Here is an 11,213-nt window from a genome sequence, read left to right as displayed (position 1 = left end):
GTGTACAATGCAAAATGTACGGAGTTTCAAGAATGAATGTGGATTTGCTTTTATACGTGGTGTGACTCATTTCAGTGGGGATGAGAATTTGAATAATTAGCACTGAAAGTCAAGTCATTTCATTTCTCAGAACTATTCTTTCCTATTATTTCCTATACTTCTTTTCTACTGTGTTCTGTTTAGTTCACTTATTCCACCTATGAGTCCCAGATATCTATCCAATAATTCCACTGAACACTTTTCCCAAGGAAACAATGGCATTCACTTCTTGTTTTTGTTCAATCAGATTCGTCTGAAATTGACTTCTCAGGCCCCGGGACTTCTTCTGCACTTACTCGTAGAACATATTTTGGTGTTTAATCATATTCTATTGTTCTTACTTTTCTATAAGCAACTGATAATCCCATTACTTAATGAGATGATGTTAGGCATCTGGAATGATGGAGTCTCTTCTACTTTTATGTTATTTTTGTAATGATCAAAGGGATCCATTTAATCTCAGAAGGATTTAACAAATCAATGAGATGTTAGTGGATTCTAGCCTGGAAAAAAAAAAAAAGAGATCTCAAGCATTCTCTGCACACAGAATTTCACTTTCAGATGTCTTAATCACAGGTGTTATTACTGCCTCTGGTTTGGTCAGTAGATGCCTTGAGAGATTTTATTCCTGAGGGATCTGTATTCCTGAAATGATGCCCTTGTTTGCCTTCTGGTATAATGTATTCTGTCTCATCTCCTACTTTCTCTCTTATTATTAATTTTCAGTCTCATTCATACAGGATGTTCTTTCTTCGCTTGGTTCTTTTATGTATTGCTATGCCCCATGTTCTTCCCTAAGACCTCTTTTTAACCTGTTCTAATGCACTCCTCATTTGTGTACTTGTTTTCTCCTATGTTTCAAATTCCATCTCTTTTTGGTGATTTTAAAGATTATTTATTTTGCCCATTGCCTCTTCAGAAGTTTTGTCTTGTGTATCCCGGTGCTTGATAAAATATGCCATAGATATCACTCTACTATTCCTCTTTTTCTTTTCTTGACTACAGATATTTCCTCCACATCAATAATTTAGGAAATAAACCTGGGAGCTCTCTTTTAACCTTGATTATGTTTTTAATCCCTGTTCCTATAGGGTCCAACTTTTGTATTTTTTCACCTTTTGTTCATGTGTTCAGTTTTAATTCTACAGTTAATGCCTTAGTTCAGACTCCCATTTTCTCTTCTCTCAACTATTGTTGTATTCTCCAACCTCATCCCCCTACCTCCTGACTTGTTTTTCTCCATTTATCTTTTCTATGGCTGCCAGAGTGATTTTTCTAAGAAGCAAGATTACCATATTGCTCCATTGCTTAAAAATCTTCAATGGATCATAGTTTTTTACAGGATGAAGCCCAAATTTCTTAGTATATTATGCCAGGGCTTCCATGATTGGGAAGCTCCCCTGCCCAGGTGGGCTTTTTATCATTTTACCCCCACTTTTTCAAAACCAATCTTATCAAAATATCTATAGTTCTGCAGGGCACCTTATTTAATGACTCAGGTGCCTTTTGGGGTTATTTTTAATTTCCAAAATAACTTTATTTACTGGCCAGCAACTACTCATCTATCAATATTCAACTATTTGTTACCTTCCCTGAACTCTTCAAATGAAATAATTAATTCTTCCTTTGTGACCTCGCTACAGGATGCCCCTAAAATATCCTATTAAATTTATTTGTTTTTATATCTGTCTCCCTCATCTGAGTTCAGGTATTTAGTCAGGAAATAATTAATAAGAATGTCCTTTGATAGGATTAGGGTATTTGAAGATGAATAAGACAAACTCTTGGGAATCACAATCTTATATACAATTTGACCTTTCCCCCTTATTCACAGAATCAACCTTTAGCAGACTTTAGAAACATATACATATATATGAACATGTATGTGTAGCATATATATATGAAAGATTCAGTAAAATTATGATTACATTAGTAAATGATTAAATGATTCCTTGGTAAATGATTGCATTAGTAGTAAAATATATCCTCTCAAACTCTTTCTATATACCTTACTCCTATTTACTATGTAAGGTTAATTTTCACCATAAAAGTTTCCTAAATTCCTTCAGTGCGACCTGGAACCACAATCCGGCCCTGCTGTTATGTTGCCGGGCAGTCTGTGTCTAGGTTTATGAGTGGTGATACCTATTTAACAGGTTTCTTGTGCAGACTCAGGGAGATACCTGTATTTAAATTCTAATACATATTAGGTGTATAATACATTTTTGTTGTTGATTCAACCCCCAAATTCCCTAAATTTTAAATTATAAAGTAAGTGTTCCAGCCATGTGGTCTGTAGCATATTTTTTGGCTTATTTTTTTTTACTCCTTTGTGTATTTCTTAATCCTATTTGTAGCAAATTACTTCAAGAATGAGTAAATGTACCTCTTATTTCTTTTTATCTTTGCTATTATCTACCGCAGTGTCTTATATTTCAGAGCTGCTTAAAATAATTTGTGGAGTGAATATGTTTGTTTTCCACATGCTACCCCCTTCACCTTATAAAATACAAACACCCCACCCTGCATCCAGCCAGAAAAAACCAACACATTGAAGGGTCCTGAATATAAGGTTGTTTCACTGGGCTGTGAAAGTGTATTACGAATATTTAAAATAAAGGAAATGCTTGCTCTTATTGCTAGTAGAAAGAAAAATAAAAACCTGTTCATGATAGTTAGAAAACAAACCAAAAAATGAACCCTAAAAGATGCAGAAATAAATTTTATTTGAAAATCATAAAACAGAAATGGAGTAAATGATATGTAGTTGTTACATCAAGATACTGTGATGGAAGTTGAACTAAATTATGATCAATTATTAACATGGCCATACATTCTTGCATTGCTCCTTTCTTAATTTTGTTTTCTAAAAAGAATAATTCTGGAATATGCTATGGTGTAAACTAGTGCATCATGACAGTTGTCAAATGACAGCTACACAACACAGGGGGAAGAGAAGAGCTAGCACTGGGGGTGAATTGTGCTACATGACCCTCATACTTCTTTCGTAAAAGGTAATACCGTGATTTTATCAGGATCATTGTGACCTAAACTAAAATTCTTTTTCTAAAAGTATATACCATTGAAAACTAAGTTTCAATTTCTCAAAGACAATAGAAAGAATGCAAGTACATTTTTTTTGACAAAGAAATGTCCTGCACACCTTTCATTTTTTTTACAGAGCTAATAACAGTATGGCTTCAAGGAGCAAGTCCCAAGTATAATACTGCATGATTCAATGTAATACTATTCATCTTTAAGCCATGACACATTTAGTTTCTAAACTTTTGTATTTATAAACTAACAATTACTTAATTTTTATTCAATCTCTCACTTTAAAGTTTTGATCTAATGAATCTCGTTTGAGACAAACTACAATCTATTTCCCACATATTACAAGGGTCAAAGGTTTAGGTTATTGTTCCCAGGATAGTTTTGTATTCAGCTTTGAATTAACAAAACCGGTAACAATACGATCACAAATAAAATTAAAACAGTATCTTCTCCTTAGGTGGGGTAGTTCCCTTTTTTTAGCTTAGAAGTGGAATGTTCAGTCTGAGCAGTTGGTTTCACTTCATGAGAAAGCCAAGTGGTCCCCCTGCACCGGCGCTTTAACTAAACACCACCGTCCCTAGGTTCTCACGCAGTGCTTGAACAGCATCTTGAAAGCCTAATGAACCTCAAGCATATTCATAACAGTTCAAAAGAAGTCCCATGCGTCCTCTTGCACTATTTATGCAACACACATTTTTAAAAGGAAGACTTATTTTTATGCATGGAACTCCCTCTCTTCTGGAGGATCCATGCTATAATGGGATAGAGCTGGGTGAGAAAGGGCTCCCTCCTTCCCCAACCCCACACTCCAGTCCCATGCAATGCCACAAAGATTGTTTTATAAATATTTCTAAATGTCCTTCCATGAGCATTGAATATAAAGTGTTTTTCCCCCTTACTCCTAAATAACATCACTACTACTCTTACCATCACGACTACTACTGAAGCACTTAGTGTTTCTGATGACACTGAACCACATTGTCACTACCCTTTTAAAGGGCTAGTAAGCTGAGACAAAGAGGTTAAGTATGACAAATAGAAAAATGACATAAAATTGGTGTACAGTCTCTCTTTAAATCAAGAGAAAATAAGAAAACATGATGCAGAGATTTATCTTTTACTTTGGTTCTTCATTCCAGGTGCTTCTTATTAGTATAAATACCAATGGAATACCAGCTCGCTTCCTGGTTTAAAACGCAGTCAGCTTCTCTGATGTGCAGTTTGGTGTGTCGCCATACTCAAGAGACAGCAGTGCACCTGCGCTATGTCGAATGTTCTGTCCCATTTAACTCAAAAGGAGCTTTTTCATTTTTTTCTTTTTTTCAGAAATGAAAGTTCTCTAAAATAATCTGGGTCAGGAAAGAGAAACTCCTACTAACTATTGTTTCAAAATAATTATATACTTCAATACTTATAAATGGTGTGTTCTGGTTTAAAAAATAAAAAAGAAAGAAATGCATCTTCCTAGGATTTATAAATCACTAAATACGTCTATGTATTTCGCTTTGGTATAAAAGATACTTTTTCTTAATTAAAAAGTGTCACAAAAACTAAGACCAACAAAAACCTACAGACTAAAGGGACATTTATTTTATATTAAAAATGATAGTGCAGTTTCAGAAAAATATCTTTTTTTCTAGCTATTGATGAGTGTATATTGATTGAAAATATATGGGCTCAGAAATTAATTCATTTTTAGAAGCATTTAAAGAAATCTAGTGGTAAAGTGGCTAAGGTTTTGAACAATTTGAAGTCATATAAAATTAAATTTAAATCACAGTTATAATTGCATAAACTTTGATAAACAAATGTACATTGTTATAAAATGGGCATAATACAAACTGGATCACAAAGTCATTTTAAATATTATGTGAACTAATATGTAAAGCAAGACACAGTTTACTGCACACGGCAAATTAACTAAGTTAATGTCAACTTAAAATTATCAACACTATTTCATTGTATGATAATTTTTAAAAAATTAAAATATTGGGGCACCTAGGCGGGACAGATAAGCTCCTGACTGTTGGTTTGGCTCAGGTCCTGATCTCAGGGTCATGAGATCAAGCCCCACGTCGGGATCTGCACTAAGTGCAGAGTTGGCTTGAGATTCTCTCTCCCTCTGCCCCTCTCACTAATGCTCTCTCTCTCTCTCTCTAAAATAAACACATAAATCTTTAAAAAATTATTTATTCAAAGAGTTTAGGCAAATTACATTGGCAAGTTATCTATAATATCTATATCTATGAAAGTTTCTATAACATATTCAAAGAAGCCTAAAAAAAATAACTTTGAAGATCTAGACACATTTTCTTTAAGATTCTCTCCCAAAAGAGTAGTATAGTTTTGCTAGTTTCATCCATACATACAACAGGTATTCTATAGCTACCATGTTCCAGGCACTGTGCTAGGCCACTGACAAATACTAGTGAATAGAAGAAAACAAAAATAGTCTCTACTCTACTCTACTATGGTATTGTTTTGGTTCAATTGCACAGTAAAATTAAAGACCACTTGTAAGTTATGCGGGCACTAGGAGTCTAGTTATAAAAACAATAGCAAACCAGCAAAACCTAAAAAAAAAAACCAATAAAAACCATGATTATTTTTAATAAGTTCCTACAAATTTTAGTCAGGAAGAAAGAGAAGGCTCTAAAATTTAACAATTAGTTTATTCACAATCAGATATATGGTAATATACATACAGAGAAGCTATTCTATTAAGAAAAGTGAGAAATTATTGGGACAAAAGAATAGATAGTGAGAGAGGCAAGAAAAGAGCCTTAGAATGGAGCCTTTTCTCACAAAGCATGGTAAAGCCTGGAGAATTACTACAATAAAAAATAGCTAATATTTTGTAATTGTTTACTCTGTGCCAGAAAATGACAAAGCAATATGTATGTTTTATATTCTCTTCTACCTTCAAATAAAATTATTGCCATCTTGGGGCGCCTGGGTGGCTCAGTCCTTAAGCATCTGCCTTTGGCTCAAGGCGTGATCCCAGCTTTCTGGGTCGAGCCCAGCATGGGGCTCCCTGCTCTGCTGGGAGCCTGCTTCTTCCTCTCCCGCTCCCCCTGCTTGTGTTCCCTCTCTTGCTGGCTGTCTCTCTCTCTCTGTCAAATAAATAAATAAATAAAATCTTTAAAAAAAATTACTGCCATCTTATATATGAGAACACTGGATTTAGATAGTTTGGTAATTTGTCCAGAGTCACAGAACATGTCACCTGCAGCAGAATGGGTTCAGCACAGATCTTCACGTCTCCAAAATCCAACCACTCATTTACTACATTCTGTGGACAATGATTAATTAATTTGGGACCCTACACACTCTGTATCTTTTTAATGAAACTAACATCGCAGGTGTTTTCCTTTGTTTTGTCTGGATGATAACTGGCTCAGAATATTAACTTTGTGAACACAACAAAATTAAGGAAAATTAAGGAATTTGAGGAAAAACAGCAATCGTGAAGATGCAAGCCATGATACATTTGATTTTTGAATAATTTTATTACCATAATTAAAAAAAAACCTCCCCTAGAAAATTATCAAAAGACTTATTTGACAATTGACTGTTTATTATTGAACTCTTGTTCATATTTTATGAATATCTATTATTGATATTAATCAGTGTTTAAAATTAAAGCAAAATATGTAGAATTAAAAAAGCCTTAAAATTTATTTTCATAGAATATTATTGGACATACAGAAAAAATAAGGAAAACACATAAAATAGTATATTTAATAATTTCCTCCATATGATTAGAAATCTGTTATCAAGTATAACCTAATATTCAATTTCATTCCAACCTTAATTGGAATTGTCTTGTTCAACAAATAATTATGCACCAAACACACAAAAATATGATAATATGCTATGCCATGTGCAATAATTATGCTTTCTTGAATGATTGGAAGGATTTATAACACCCTACAGAGTATACATGAATGTAAAGGATATTATTCAGTAGTAGGAGGAAAGCACAAGCAATTATCAGGCAAGAGTGAGACATTCAAAAACAGCTTTCAAATTGTCACCTCATTGGCACAGAACACACTTTATCTATGGGCCATAAACCACCAAGATAGATATTAGTTACCGTGGTCTCAGAAGCTACAGTCTCATCTGAGAATGGGTATTGAGTACGCTGGGTATTTAGTATTTACAGTCCAAGCTTGGCTACATGATCTGGCTCAATAAATCAAAACCTAAAACTAAAAGTTAGCTCAAACAACTAAAAGATAACAAAAACCATGAGTCTGAAATTTATATTAGGGGTGTGTGTGTGTGTGTGTGTATGTGTGTACATGCACGCATGTGTGTGTATTTATATAAGTTGGATACAGGCTGGCCCATGATATGTTTCAAACTTTACTACAGAATTATTTTAATCACTAAGCAGCACAAGTAATCTTTTATTGGCCATGAATCAGCTTCATGGTTCAGGCATGTCTAGAGAGAAATTCAGGCTTGCAACAAAGCAGCTGAGAATAACCCTATGTATATACATGCCATTTAAAAATCTCGGCACAGTGGATTTTAATCGAATACAACGCAAAACCAGTTACCTAAAAAAATCAGTTTTGTCATATTTACATGCAAGTATTCATTGATCTGGAATTTAGGCTTAAATTTAAATTAAACTATTTTAAATAATGCCTATAAAGAAAGGAGAAATTGTAGTAGCATTAAAGCAATTTCGAGAACGGGGTGCTAACACATGTTGGTGAGTCTGCCAATACGTGTGTCCTGCTCTTGCCCACACAGCTTTGAGTCATGACCTCCCAGCAACGTGCACTGGGAAAGCCTGCCCAGAGCTTCCAGGCCACCTTCAAGGAGCTGAAGTTTTCCGACTACAGAGGGAAATACTTGGTCCTCTTTTTCTACCAGCTGTACTTCACCTTTGTCTGTCCCTCAGAGATCATGCCTTCCAGTGAACATGCCAAGGACTTTGGCAAGCCATGCTGTGAGCTGTTGGGGGTCTCTGTTGACTCCCCGATCACCCACCTGGCTTGGATCAATACTCCAAGGAAGGAAAGAGGTTTGGGCTCTCTGAACATCCCCGTGCTGGCTGATGTAACCGGGAGCCTGTCCCGAGATTATGGCGCGTTAAAGCAAGATGAAGGCATTGCCTATAGGGGCATCTTTATCATGGATGGCAAGGGTGCCCCTCACCAGATGACTGTCAATGATTTGCCTATGGTGTGCTCCGTGGACAAAGCCCTGTGGCTGGTCCAGGCCTTCTAGTACATCCCTGAGCATGGGGAAGTCTGTTCCACTGGCTGGAAGCCAGGCAGCAGCACAGTCAAGCCCAACGTGGACGAGAGCAAGGAGTACTTCTCCAAACACGGTGAGGCTGGCAGACAAGTAGAAAGCTTGGGCTGCTGGCACCACCTGGATACGCCCTGCTGACCCAGGAAAGGCCAGATGTGCCCCTTTAAACTCCATAATCCATTATACTGGAGAGCTTGCTCAAAGCCTTCTCCCAGCTGGGAGCTGGTGAATGATGACCCCTTCCCTGGAGCCCACCTAGCTGGGCACAGGCCCAGAAGTGACCAATAAAGTACGAGGACAGATAAAGCAAAAACCAAACCAAACCAAAACAAAACAAAACAAACTTCTGAGAAGGGAAAGCCTTATAATAGTACACTTTGCAATGAGAAGAATATATGTTTGATATAAGAATTTATGTTTGATAAAAGCCCTGTATCCAAAATATAGAAGGAATGCCTACATCTCCTACACGTCACCAAAGAAGATATACAGTTGGCCAAAGGACAGTGAAAAATGCTCAAATCATTAGTCATTAGAGAAGTGAAAATTAAAACCACAGTATCATACCCTTACACACCATTCCAGAGGCTAAGAGTAAAAGAACTGATGCTAGTAAGCTTGTGCATTTGTTAAGAGGGTCAAAATGTAGCACCACTTTGGAAAATAGGTTGGAGGTTTCCTATAAAGATAAACATAATACACTTTATTACCCAACAGTTTCATGTCTGGGTATTTACCTAAGAGAAATGAGAATACATATCTGCACATATCCTTAGATTCCAAATAACTTATTGTTACTCTTGTTGACTTAGTCTTTGGAAGCATTCAAAAGTTGCTTTCTTAAAATCCTGAGAGGAAGAGTCAGGATGCTTTTACTGTGTACCTTCAACACATGAAGTGATGGATTTGTCACACTTCACACCTGCTTTATATTCTCCCGTGTTACACAGGCTATAAGATCCACTTCCTCGACCTGCCTTTAATTCATCTGGTTTCTCTAAGAGTTGTCCTGGTTATGTCAATGTTTTACTTGACTAAGAATTCCAGGGGAAAGGAAGGACAAGAATCTCAAGTTGCCTCTGAAGATCGTTAACTGACATCATTATATTTATTATACAAACTGCGATCGCTATTCTTAGAATTTTCTTCTCAGAAGAAAATTATTTGATTTTGGCATGGATAATTCTGAAAAAGGGAAGATTAGTTTATGTGATTATAAACCTTGTATAAAAAGAGTCAATGTACATAAATGTACTTGACTGAAAAAAAGATTATTTTTTGAATATTAAAATGAGCAATATTAATAATTATAACTTCAGATTATACTGAAAATATGGTAGTCCGTGCAAACACTATGCTTAATAAAGGGAGTAGTAAATTAGTAAAATAAAAATTCCTTTTGATTACAAATATCTTATCTCCCTCATCTTGTATTAAAAGGTAAAATTGTGGTTATAATAAATTCTTTGAATTATTGTATATAAAATGAAAGATGCTTTACACGTGTGTGTGCATATATGTTTTTGTGTGTATCCCTTCTTTTTTATACAAAGTAGAAGCTCTTTTGTTACAAATGATTCAATATTTCAGACCTTTGCAAAATTAATTCTTAAAATGAAAAATAACTCTTTTACATTAGAATTTGGTAAGATAATTACAATAAATATCTGCTATTCTTTTGAATTTCCAATATCTTTGAATAGCCTTTTGATATTTCTATAAATTTCCATTTTAGGATTCATGCCTTTCTGAGGTAAAACTAGAAACAAAACACGACAAAACAAAAACCCTACCTTTTGTGGCGAGATCCACATTTTGTAGTATCTATTCCTGCCGAAAGTGGGCATACTTTATGACCTAGCAACCCCGGGCAGCAATGAAAATGAAGTCTTCAGCCACAGCCAATAAACCAAATAAAACTTGAAGACATGATGTTGAGTGAAAAAAAGAAAAGCTTGGGGGAAAAAAACCTAGTATATATAGCGTGTTTCTATTTATATAAAGTTTAAAAAAATCAGAACTAAACAATGGAGTTTGAAGTCAAGGCAGCAGTTGAACTGGGGAAGAACAAACAGAACACTAGTAGGAGAGGGTACATGGGAATTCTGATGGTGCAGTTACACTTCTTGTAGTTGTATTTACCTGGTCATATTCACTCTGTAATATTTCTTCAATCTGTAAAATTGTAAATTATTATTTTTCCTATGCATATTATACTTCATTATAACTGTTAACAAAGTTTTAAGGAAAACCTCTAACCACTGGTGGGGGAAGCAAGGTGTTTTCATACTTGGCAAAGCTATGTTCAGCCAAGCAGACCCACACAACTATGACAGGGATAAGGAAGAGAATATTACATTAAACTATTATGATGGTAACACATTTTGTGTTCATGATTAATTTAAAATTATATCCCTTATAAAAAATTCTGATTCAACCTAGTAGAGTAAGCACTTAACACACATTTGTTTCTTAACACTGAAATCTATAGTGGCTTGAAAAAACAGATCAGACAATAGGGGTTTCAGTTGTCACTGTTGAAATACAGATTTTAACAAATTTTCTAAGGAGAAGAAGAAAATCAGAAGAGAAATGGATGAAACAGGCAGAGGATTGACAATGTAGAATCAGGGAGTTGCTGGGCTGAGTGTACTGATAGCAAATACTAGTTCCCGCAAATCAGATACTCAATGTCCTATGCTGTGCAGGCAATTTCTATGTAATAAAACATTTTCTTACCCAAAATGCTTGTATTACCTTCCCTGAGAAAGCTGACAGAGTATTTTGAGATAAACATATTTATTGTGTGTAACTTTGTTGACATTTGTCCACTGAGATAAGCACAA

The 11,213-nt window shown here is 35.2% G+C and overlaps 1 pseudogene; it reads left to right on the top strand.

Moving 5' to 3' along the window:
* Window positions 1-7,869: 7,869 nt before the first annotated feature.
* On the top strand, window positions 7,870-9,460 carry LOC103658262 (annotated as a pseudogene).
* Window positions 9,461-11,213: the final 1,753 nt, after the last annotated feature.

This window comes from Ursus maritimus, unplaced genomic scaffold (assembly GCF_017311325.1).
Source record: "Ursus maritimus isolate PB19 unplaced genomic scaffold, ASM1731132v1 scaffold_2, whole genome shotgun sequence".
NCBI classification, from domain to species: Eukaryota; Metazoa; Chordata; class Mammalia; order Carnivora; family Ursidae; genus Ursus; species Ursus maritimus.
Note: the sequence above shows the minus strand (reverse complement) of the source record. Positions and strands in the feature narration are given on the sequence as shown.